Below are 11,407 nucleotides of genomic sequence, written 5' to 3' on the forward strand. Positions count from 1 at the left end.
GAGGAGAAAATATACTAGATCTCATTGTCACAAACATGGGGACAAAATGCTCCACACCGAAGTATATCCTCATTGGTGAGATCTGATCATAAACTAATCTCACTGGAAATCCATCTCGCCTCCCCCAAACAAAAGACCATAGTGAAGAACTTCTCTAAAGCAAACTTCACACTACTCAAGACTGGTGTGGTATCCTTCAAGGCCCTGAGCCAGTGGAAACCACAACCCAAGCTGCGGAAGCCCTTACAAATGCCTTCTATGAACAACTCCAGGACTGCATGGATCAGGCAATCCCAAATAAAACCAAGACTCTTTCCACAAAGGGCAAACGTCCAGTCTGGTGGACCCCAGCCATTAACAAGCTTTACAATAAGAGGAGAAAGCTATTACATGATAGAACAAAATCCATAAAAGGGAAGTCACCCCTGATCATTATTAGTAAAAAATACGAGCACTCATAAAATCAACTAAGGCCAATTTTGAGAGAAAATTGCCATGGATTCAAAGGACAATCATAAGGCCTTTTTCAGCTATGTTAGGAACCTGGGTGGAAACTCCCAGATATGCTCAGAATTAGTCCAAAATGATACAAAATCACTGAACCCACAGACATTGCCAACATACTGGCAGACAGGTTCAGTGCAAACTTCACCCCCTCCCTAAAGGAGAGATAACTATCCCAGCCGAGTGTAGCCTCCCGACATCTCAAATGCGCAGGTGAAAGCTGCTCTCTAAAGCTAAAACACAGCATCAATGGGACCGGATGGTGTCCCCGCTGTGTGCTACACGAGCTAAATGAGGAATTAAACCGCACATAAGGCAGCTGTTTAATCTCAGCCTTACCACAGGATACGTGCCCAAGGAGTGGCGTGACGGCAACTGTTGTCCCACTCCACAAAGGCGCCTCTACGGACCCTGGTAATTACCGCCCCATAAGCTTAACAAGTCTAGTCTGCAAAGCTATGGAGAGGATCATAATGGAGCTCATAAACAAAGATATAGGGACTTGCAGACATTGGACCCGACCCAGTTTGGCTTTGTCAAGGGAAGATCATGCCTTTGAACTTGGACTTCTTTGAAACAGTCACCAAGGCCATTGATGAGGAAAGGCAGTCCATACAGCCTACCTTGACCTTGCAAGGCTTTTCACAATACCCCACTCGGTATTGTAGAAAAACTTACCAGCTTAAATGTAAACCCATATGTCACAAGATGGGTTGCAAACTGGCTTAAGGACAGAACCCACAGGGTTAGAGTTGCTGGCTGTGTCAGACTCCAAGCCGGTCACAAGTGGTGTCCCACAGGGCTCGTCCTTGGCCCCCTATTGTTCGGCATCTACTTCTCAGAAGTACAGGCCAACATGGGAGGACTTGGCTGACAAAGTTTGCAGACGACTGCAAACTGGGCACCATAGTGGAAAGTGCATCAGACACGGATATCCTTCAGAAGGGACTCACGGAAACAGATAGCTGGTGCCAGAGCCATGGCCTGAAGTTAAACGCCAAAAAATGTATAGTCATACCCTTTGGGAAAAACAAGGTAACCCCAAGCTACCATATAGGTGGCAATCCACTAAGCACAGAAGAGGTTATCAGGGACCTGGGGACCCAGGTTGACAGTGGCCTTTCTTTGATACTCACATTGCTAAAGTGGTTAGAAAGACCTTCTACATTGCCCACCTGATCATGAAGGGATTCACATCCAGATCTAGTGAGGTTATTGTTCCCCTGTACTCTTCACTTATCAGACCAATGATCGAGTACAATGCCCCATTCGGGATGTATCTCACCCAACATCTGCAGCAATTGGAGAGACCCCAAAAGTTCCTCACCAAAAGGATAAAGGGACTCCAAAATCTGTCATATGCTGCCAGATTGAAGAAACTCCAGCTCTATTCAGTCGCATTCCGTCTTCTCAGAGGTGACGTGTCTGACATACAAGGCCATGTCCAACCCGGAATTAATGGACATGCTCCACCTCAAAAAATCCAAATCCACCAAAACCACTAGAGCAAGTGACTTAGCACAGATATAAATAGGACGTGCTGGAGGGATAGATTTATCACTCAGAGACTCCCTATGCTGTGGAATAAAATCCCGGTCCATGTGAGGCAGAGCACCTCGCTGACTCTGTTCAAGAGAAATCTAGACCTGTGGATGGGAGATCGTAGGTTTACCCCGGGAATCATCTCTGTGTCACTGCTGGACAGAGGCACAACAAACTAATGGGCACAGTATTTTTTCATATAAGGGGTGGCGTAAGCCACAAAAATTTGGGCTAGGCTTATAAATGCCTTAGGGCAGATAGCCTAGTATAAACCTATGAACCTATGAACCTAATACCATTTGAGGGTATTATTACTATTATTATCATTAGTATTAAAGGATTGTTATTACACACTCACCAGCATGGATTGGTTGCCTTGCTGTTACACCAGCTGGACCTGCACAAATAAGACATTTATTGTCACTGGGCACAACTGTGCCATTGATACTGTGAGTATGATACAGTTCAGTAGTACAACAGTTGGCTTTCACAGGTCTACTGCCGATATTGAGAATATCACTCTTGCACAATAATTACCAAGATAACAGCTACAAGCACAGTACACACCTCACACATGCATAAACTACCAGTGTAGAGAACAGTCAACTATAGATATGGCATGTTACCTGCACGCTCCAAGTCCTCATGCTGGGTGGCTCCAGCCTCCATCATTACACATGTGTGCGGATGTTGTTGTTGGGCTGGAGCCACAACACTTAGGAAGAGCCCCTCCAGTCTGGTGAGGGGGGGGGTGTATAGCTGCCCCACCACCTGTGGCAAGCTGTTGCCTGTGGATATCAGATGCACGCTGACGGACATTTTTAATTAAATCACTGCACTGACGGCGTACCTGGTCATATGTCCATTTATGCATGCCTATGTCATTTACCCGACGGACAAGGTCTTGCCACAGTGCAGCCCTCTCCTGCTGGTTCTGGCTGGTGCGGGAAAAGAGTGTGGCAAAATCCCGCACCAGGCTCTGGTGTATCTCCTCTTCCTCTGCAGCAGAATACATGGGGTTGTGCTGGTGCACCGTTGCCCTGGAAGGAAAAGAAAAATATGTGAGCAAGTGATATGGCACACATAATACTCTACTGTAGTGATATGACTGAACTGCCATATATAGCATCTGTCTGTCTATTGGGGGATACACATGTAAATGACCACATATCAGTGCTCAGCTGACAACTGTGTGACAGTGCGTGGCACACTCCATACAACAAACAAGTATACTCCAGCAGTCGGCACACTGTTTGAGGTCCAATGCACAGCCTCACACTGGGGGTTTGTATCAAGGTAATGTATGGGGAACATTGTCAACCCATGCAATGCATGCAATGCACAGTACAAATTTCACTGGTAATACACCGTAGTCTTTGTTGCCATAACCATACCTACACCGCAGTCACATACAGGGAACCACAGCACAACATATGGCAATGTTGCATGTTTGTATCCCAATACGTGACACATCTTTCTCTGGCCTCACACCAAGGACACACACTACCATGACAGACACAAAGTCATGCTGAGCAATCACACCATTACAGACCTTGCACACAGTCAGTGGCACACTCATTCCACCTCACATAGTTGGTATTGCAATGAGTACATGTGTGTGTGCATTGTGTCATACGCTGGTAGTATGCTATTGGGCCTGGGCCTACAGCAGCATACTGTTATGCTACCCTGCCCCTTGGGACACATGTAATGTGATTGTACTTGCTCCTGTCAGACAGTTACACAGGGTGGCTCATATGGCATACTACCTATCTGCATATCATTCAACAGGGGTATGTCTGACATCTACTAATGGGGAGCCTTTCTTCTTAATGCTGGGTGGTTTACTCCAGGGTATGGCTTATTTGTGGGTAGGAACCTGTACCTCCACCATGTGCTCTTTACTGCGGTGCCAAGGATGACAGACATAGGTCATTTAGGCTGGGGATATTGTGAGGTGTTACCATGGTTGCTGGACAACTGTTATGGGTGTGACTTAACTATGTATATCCAGCAGTGGTAACCTCTGTGTAGGTAGTTTGAGAGGCACTCTATCTGTGGTTTTGTCAGTCACTCTGCATAGGTAATGTGTTTGAGGGCATTATCACTGTTTGTTAGGTATGACTGTGTCCTTCTCCCTTTCTGTAGTTGTCATGGGAGGTACATACCGTGTAGGACATTGTGAGGTGTAGAGGGGTACAGTGACCTACATTTCACTAGCTGACACACCATTTCTGCTGACACGTACCATGTATAGGTATTACAAGACTGGTGTTCCCCTGTGAATATCAAAGGGGAAGCTATTGTACACTTGTTTCCCATGTTCCCTCCTGACACATCCAGTAGTAGGCAGGCAACCACATATGTGGTGGTTAGTGGTGTAAGTGTTTTGGAATGGGGTATGGTACTCCTGTATCCGCACTGGTGTTCAGTCCATAACTTTGTCACCAGGCACCTGTTGCAATACATCTGCACACATGTGCCTCTCTCAGTATATATATATATATATATATATATATATATATATATATATATATATATATTTATATATATATATATATATATATATATATATATATATATATATATATATATATATATATATATATATATATATAGAGAGAGAGGGGGGGGGAGAGATATTCATATACATACATATCTGTAGACATTCATATCTGTCTGTATATGTGTATGTATCTATATATATCTATATATGTATGTGTCTATTACATAATATATGTATATACATATTCTATCTATCTGTCTATATATGTTCATAGGTTCATAGGTTCATAGGTAGGTACTAGGCTATTGGCCCTAGGGCCCATACAAGCCTAGCCAATAAATGTACCCTGGCTTTCGCCACCCAAGAAAAGTATTTTCCTATGCCCCTGTCGAGCAGAGCCACAGAAGTAATCCCCGGGTTGAATTTCCCATTTCCCATCCAATCATCAAGATTTTTCTTGAAGAGTGCTAATGTGGAGCTCTGTTTGACATAGATAGGTAGTCTGTTCCAGAGTATGGGAAGTCTCTGGGACAGGAATCAATCCCTCCAGCATGTTCTGTTTATTGTGGTGACAAGGTTAAGGTCCCTAGAGCGTGTAGCTCAGAGGGATTGGGATTTCTTTAAGTGGAGCATGTCCAACAGCTCTGGGTTTGACATAGCTTTGTATGTTAGGCAGAGATCATCCCTGAGTAGGTGATATGCGATGGAGTAAAGCTGTCGTTTTTTGAGACGGTCTGCATAGGACATCTGTTTGAGGCCAGTAATCCTCTTTGTGAGGTATTTCTGTGGTCTTTCCAGTTGTTGTAGATGTCTTGTGAGGTACATACCAAAAGGGGCATTGTACTCTATAATGGGTCTAATAAGTGATGAGTAGAGGGGAACAATGACCTTTTTTTCTGGATGAGAATCCTTTTGTGATGAGATGAGCCACGTAGAAGGATTTCCTAACCACTGTGGCGATGTGATTATCAAAGGAGAGACTACTGTCCACCTGTGTCCCAAGGTCTCTTATCACAGTTTCGGCATTAAGTAGACTACCAGCTATGTGGTAGTTCATGGGTACAGAGTTTTTACCAAAGGGGATGACAATACACTTTTTGGCATTGAGCTTCAGGCCATGGCTTTGACACCAGGTATCTGTCTCAGTGAGGCCCTTTTGTAGTTTGTCCACATCGTTAGGAGATGCGATTATGGCTCCTAGTTTGCAGTTATCTGCAAACTTTGTTAGCCAAAGACCTTCTGTGTTGGCCCGCACTTCAGAGAAGTAGATACCAAACAGGAGAGGACCCAGGACTGAACCCTGTGGTACTCCACTTGTCACTGGTCTGATGTCGGATTTGGAATACGCTACTTTCACAGTGTGGGTTCTGTCCATGAGCCAGTTGGCAACCATCTTATTACATAGGGATTTATACCTAGTTTAGTGAGCTTATCTATAATTCCAGAGTGGGGGATGGTGTTGAAAGCCTTGGTGAGATCTAGATAAGCTGTGTGAACCATTTTACCATCATCTATGGCTTTGGTGACTGCTTCAAAGAAGTCAATCAGGTTTAGGAGACATGATCTGCCTTTTACAAATCCAAACTGAGTAGGGTCCAGAGTTTGGACATTACCAATGTCTTTGTTTATGAGTTCCATGATGATACGTTCCATGGCCTTGCAGACCAGGCTCGTCAGGCTAATGGGGCGGTAGTTACCGGGGTCCGTCATGGCTCCCCCTTTGTGGAGTGGGATAACTGTTGTGGTGTGCCATTCAGTGGGTACAAAGCCTGAGGTGAGGCTATGATTGAACATGGTACTTAGGTAGGGTGCCAGTTCATTCTGTAATTCATGTAGAACGCAGCCTGGGATATTGTCAGGTCCCATGGATGCTGTGTTCTTGGCTTTGGAGAGTGTTTTTTACCTGTACAGCTGTGATTATAGGAACTTTGCATTCTTCCAGTATAGAGATGGGCCCTCTAGGGGGTGAGAGGGGGGTAAAGTTAACACTGAACCTATATGCTAGGATGTTGGCAATATCAGTTGGTTCTGTATATTTAGTGCCATTACGCTGTAACTCAGAGCAGATCTGAGTGTTCCCATTTAGATTCTTGACATAGCTATAGAATGCTTTGTGGTTGTCTTTAGAGTCAGTGGCAATTTTGTTTTCATAACTAGCTTTGGAGGATTTTATGAGGGATCTCAGCTTCTTACCGAGGTTGACCAGGAAGTTCCTCCAGTCATGGGATTTTACTTTTTTTGCAACCGTTTCTTTCTTCTGTTGTAGAGTTTGTTTATGGCAGAGGACCACCAGACTGGCTTCCTTTGTCTGGAGGATAACATTTTGGTTCTGTTAGGGATAGCATGATCCATGCACTCATGTAAGTGCTTATAAAGTGCATTTGTGTAGAATTCGGCAGTCATACCTCTATTGTCCGTCTGCATGGGTGTCATGACGTTTGCCACTTCTGTCTTAAGAAGTGTGAAGTTGGCTTTTGAGAAGTTTGTTACAATGGTTTCCCTAATTGGAGCTGGGAGTGGGATGTGGATGTCTAGGCTGATTAACTTGTGGTTGGATCTGACCAACGAGGAATTGACCTCTGGTGTGGAACACCAGTTTCCCATGTTGGTGATGACCAGATCTAGGATATTGCTGCCCCTGGTGGGGGTGTGAATAACTTGATCCAAGGCATTGGTATTTATGAATTCTAGAAAACGTTGAGCAAAAGAGTTGGTACATGAGTAGTTTTTCCAGTTAATGGTGGGGTAGTTGAAATCGCCCATTATTAGGGTGTTGGGTTGTACCCTAATACTTTCCAGTGTATCAAGAAATGAGGAGTGTGAATCCTGGGGCATGGTGGGGGGTCTGTAGCAAGCTACAATTTGGATTGCGGTCTTGCCCAGAGTTAGTTGCACTTGGATAATCTCGGATGCATTATGCTGTGCAACTAGCCTGGAGGTGTATATATTCTTAATAAATATGGACACGCCTCTGCCTTTAGTGCTTCTTTCTGGGTTAGGTGGCCAAAAGGTGTGGTATGAATTGAAGCCTGGTAATGCAGGGGTGCTCTCTGGAGCTTTGAACCAGGTGTCTGTCACTGCACAGATGTCACAGATGTCACCGGTTATGGTGGTGAATTTGTCATTTGAACCTTGCCTAAAAAAGGCACTATAGGGGTGGCAAGAGTCTTAGCCAGTATCCGGAATCCTAAGGGTGACAGGTGCAGGCCATCTCTGGCAAAGCATTGTGGACTGTCGATCATGTCGTCCCAGGCAAACAAATACTGGATCCCCTTAGAATGACACCAGAAGCTTAGCCAATTGTTGAAGTCAATCATTTTGTCCTTGTACTGTGGGATCATTCTGGGTCTATCTATTTCTACATCCCTCTCTATCTATGTATACATATATGCATATTATATATAGATACATATATAAATATACATACATATACATATAATATATATATATATATATATATATATATATATATATATATATATATATATATATATATATATATATATATATATATACCTTTTTATTTATACATACGAATACACACACTAACATACTGCTAAACATCCATTACTGTACAACCTACATTGTACGTTGCACTACAACCTACATTGATATGTGCACATAGCATCCTTCACATACATATGTATGTCCAGCCTTCACTAACAGTTGCAGTATGTCCCCTGCCCTATGCACATCTTCATATATATAGATACAGACTGCTAACACATATGGAGGGTTCACAGTATGTAGACTATTACATTATTAGTTTACATTACCTTTGTTTGTGACTGCTGTTTGTGATGGCTTGCTGCTGGTTAGCTTGCTGTTTTGTATTGTTTTATTTTTGGTGGCTGTCTCTGTGTCTCTTTTTCAGTTTTTCTGTTTTTTCTGTCTCTCTCTCTCTCTCTCTCTCTCTCTCTCGCTCTCTCTCTCTCTCTCCTTCCAGATGTTGCAATGAAAGTATTGCATGTGTGGACTGGGAGTACAGGCTGCTTTTGTAGGTATATGCACATGTGCATGTGATGGCCTCTGCACCAATTGTTAGCCAGCATTTACTAATTGCATGCAGCCTGCTGTGTGGTAATTGCAGTTCTCACTGTGATTTCAGGACAGTGCTATAAAATGTTAGGTTAGGTAGGCGTAGCCCTTTCAGATTTACAAGGTGGGGACCATGCTGGTATGCTGTGGACACTGTTGTGTGAGTGTAAAGGTTGGTATGTCTCTCATATTAGAGGCTGTGTTGTAGGCACTGACATGCATGTTGTACTGACACCTGACTATTGCTTCCTCCAGTTTATTCTTCTCAGTGTGTATGTTAACTGACACCTAATAATACTAATACTGTTTAAATGGGAGTATGTGCTTTCCTTTGGGACTTGTGGAGTAACTGGTATACAGCAGTGGCTCTTGCAATTTGTTGCTATGGCTTCACTATTTGGCCTTTACATTCACTCCTTGAATGCCTGCTAGGTGTCTTTACTGGAATGTGTTGCTATGGCTTTCCTATTTTCCATTTACATTCACTCCTTGTAATGCTTGCTATATTTCTTTCAGCAGCAATTCCTTATATGTTTGTTGTGGTTTGGTGGTACTGCATGCAGTCTGGTCTGGCCAAGGTGTGGGGCTTGACACCTACAAGGGTATTTTATTTTGCTGCTGAGCAGTAGTGGTGCCTTGTACTTTGTACTAACAGTTATGGATAGCAGGCGCATGCAGTGCTTGTAAACTGCTATACTGTCCTTATTTTATTAGTTGGATACCTCCTTTGGTATTTGTGGGTTGTACACCTACATGTGGGTGTGCTTGTGGAAGCTATTCTACAGCTATTCACAGAGTGTGTGACAGCAGACAGAATGGTATGCCTGTGAGTTTGTGACACTTGCAGGCCTCAGATAGTCTCAGGTGTATCTTTTATCAGCCTCAGGGAATGGTTCATATCAGTGGGATACACCCGTGATATATTTAAGATATTCTGCAGTTGTGACTGTGGGGTATTTTGAGCATATGTATTACTACACCATTTTTGGCATGCAAGTAGTGCATACTTTCAGTAGTTGACAGTTACCATTATGTGGGATAAAACACCTTTCTGCCTACTGTTAGTACATTTCACAGGGAGTCAGTGGGGCACAGTTAACATTTGTTTTCAAATCAGGGACATCCCTGTAAATCAGTCACAGTTGCGAGGTCTGGCCTCTTACCTGTTCAAATATGGCAGTGTTTATCCTGCTCTGATAGTGTGTGTGGTTTGCAAGATGCTACTGCCACATTATTACCTACTAGCTACCGACTAGCATGGCTGTTTCTCTTATCACACTAATGTTATACAAATCTACAAGAATTGCCAGTAAAGATACAAGAAAAGCTTTGTGTAATAGCCTTCCTATATTCCCTTTACATTCAGTCCTACTATTTCATGATATATTGCTTTCAGCACAAAGTTCTTGCATATCAGTCATGGCTTAGTGGTAAGTCATGCAGACTAGTGTTTCCAAGGTCCTGGGTTTGAGACTTGACAGAGGAATTTTATTTTGCTGCTGAGCAGACTACAGGCCTTCTCAGTCAGAGTGACTAAGGCACTTTTAAGCAGTTGTAAGCGGGTTAGCGCTGGTTTGCATGGAGCTCACGCATGCGCACTGTCGCTTAGCTTCGTGCACACATGCTTAGCTAAGTGCACACAAGCGCACACCCACTTACAACTCCTTAAAAGTGCTTACTGTCGCGCACACCCGCGCTAATTTCTTTGAAAGAAAAGAAAATGGGGAGATAGGAAAGTGGTGAAAAAGGGGGCACAAAGAGGGTAGGACAGTTGGAAAACAAGCTTGGGATTTGCAGGAAGGATGTAGGAAAGGCCCATAGCTGCCCATTTCTTTATCAGCAACAGCTGTGCATATGTCTGTAATTTGGTGTGAAATTTGAAACCTTCCACCCCTGAGAGAGGGGTGAGGACAACAAAATATGTTGTACAGCCATTTGTAATTACCAGTTCACATGTCCAGCAGACATGTCTGCAAAATGGGCAGCTATGTATGGGGCGTATTTTTTTTGCGGGAACAGAGTGCCCTTTTTTAATTTTTTTATCAGGTGAGAGTGGAATGTGAGGTACAGGAAGTAGGCATATTTGGGGAGGTAGGTAGGGGAGGTTAACAGACAAGACAAACAAGATGCAAACATGGGTGGAGTATGACACATGTGGGAGGGAAACACAATTGGCGGGGACGGATGTTTGGATATCGCGACCCCATGAGCCCACAGATGGCAACAGTGGAACTGAGATCCCCACCCATGGGCAGTTGCCACTGTGCCTTCACAGCCCAGGACGGGGCTGTGCTGGGGGCTGTATAGGACGGGCAGCAGGGACACCCGTGAGTTGTGCCACCTGAGCCTCAAGCTGGCGTAGGGGTTCAAGCACAGAATGCCTGATCTCGCTACGCACCACAGACCGGACACTTTGGAGGGTGAGTGGACGATCTCCTCCAGCCACGCTTGCAGAGGGGGGATGAGCCCCATCCCCTGCAGTGCTTCCACCTGAAGGTGGCACAGGGCCACCGGAGGAGGTTCCAGCCTGGGAACTAGTGCCAGGTGCACTCGCCAGCTGAGGTGGGAGAGGTGGGTCCGCTGGAACCCGCCTTCCCTGTTGTCCTATGTTTAGAAATATTTTATGACATTTTGGGTTAGTAACAAACAATACCATTCAAAATTAGTTGTAACAGCATGCATCAGTATTCCCATTAACCAAACACCCATGAATTCCAAACATTGAACAACAAGCATGACACATGCATATTTTGAACAACAGTACACAATCCAACAGCATGCAGGGTTGATTGATGGCAACAGGCCATCAGGTTTGGA

At 44.2% G+C, this 11,407-nt stretch overlaps 1 protein-coding gene across 2 annotated transcripts in view; it reads right to left on the reverse strand.

Moving 5' to 3' along the window:
- Positions 1 to 11,407, reverse strand: part of TAPBPL (TAP binding protein like) — a 483,995-nt gene that overhangs the window by 102,732 nt on the left and 369,856 nt on the right. The gene's annotated exons all lie outside the window — the stretch shown is intronic.

The sequence above is a fragment of the Protopterus annectens genome, chromosome 8.part0, assembly GCF_019279795.1.
Source record: "Protopterus annectens isolate FY-2018-M chromosome 8.part0, PAN1.0, whole genome shotgun sequence".
Taxonomy (NCBI): domain Eukaryota; kingdom Metazoa; phylum Chordata; order Ceratodontiformes; family Protopteridae; genus Protopterus; species Protopterus annectens.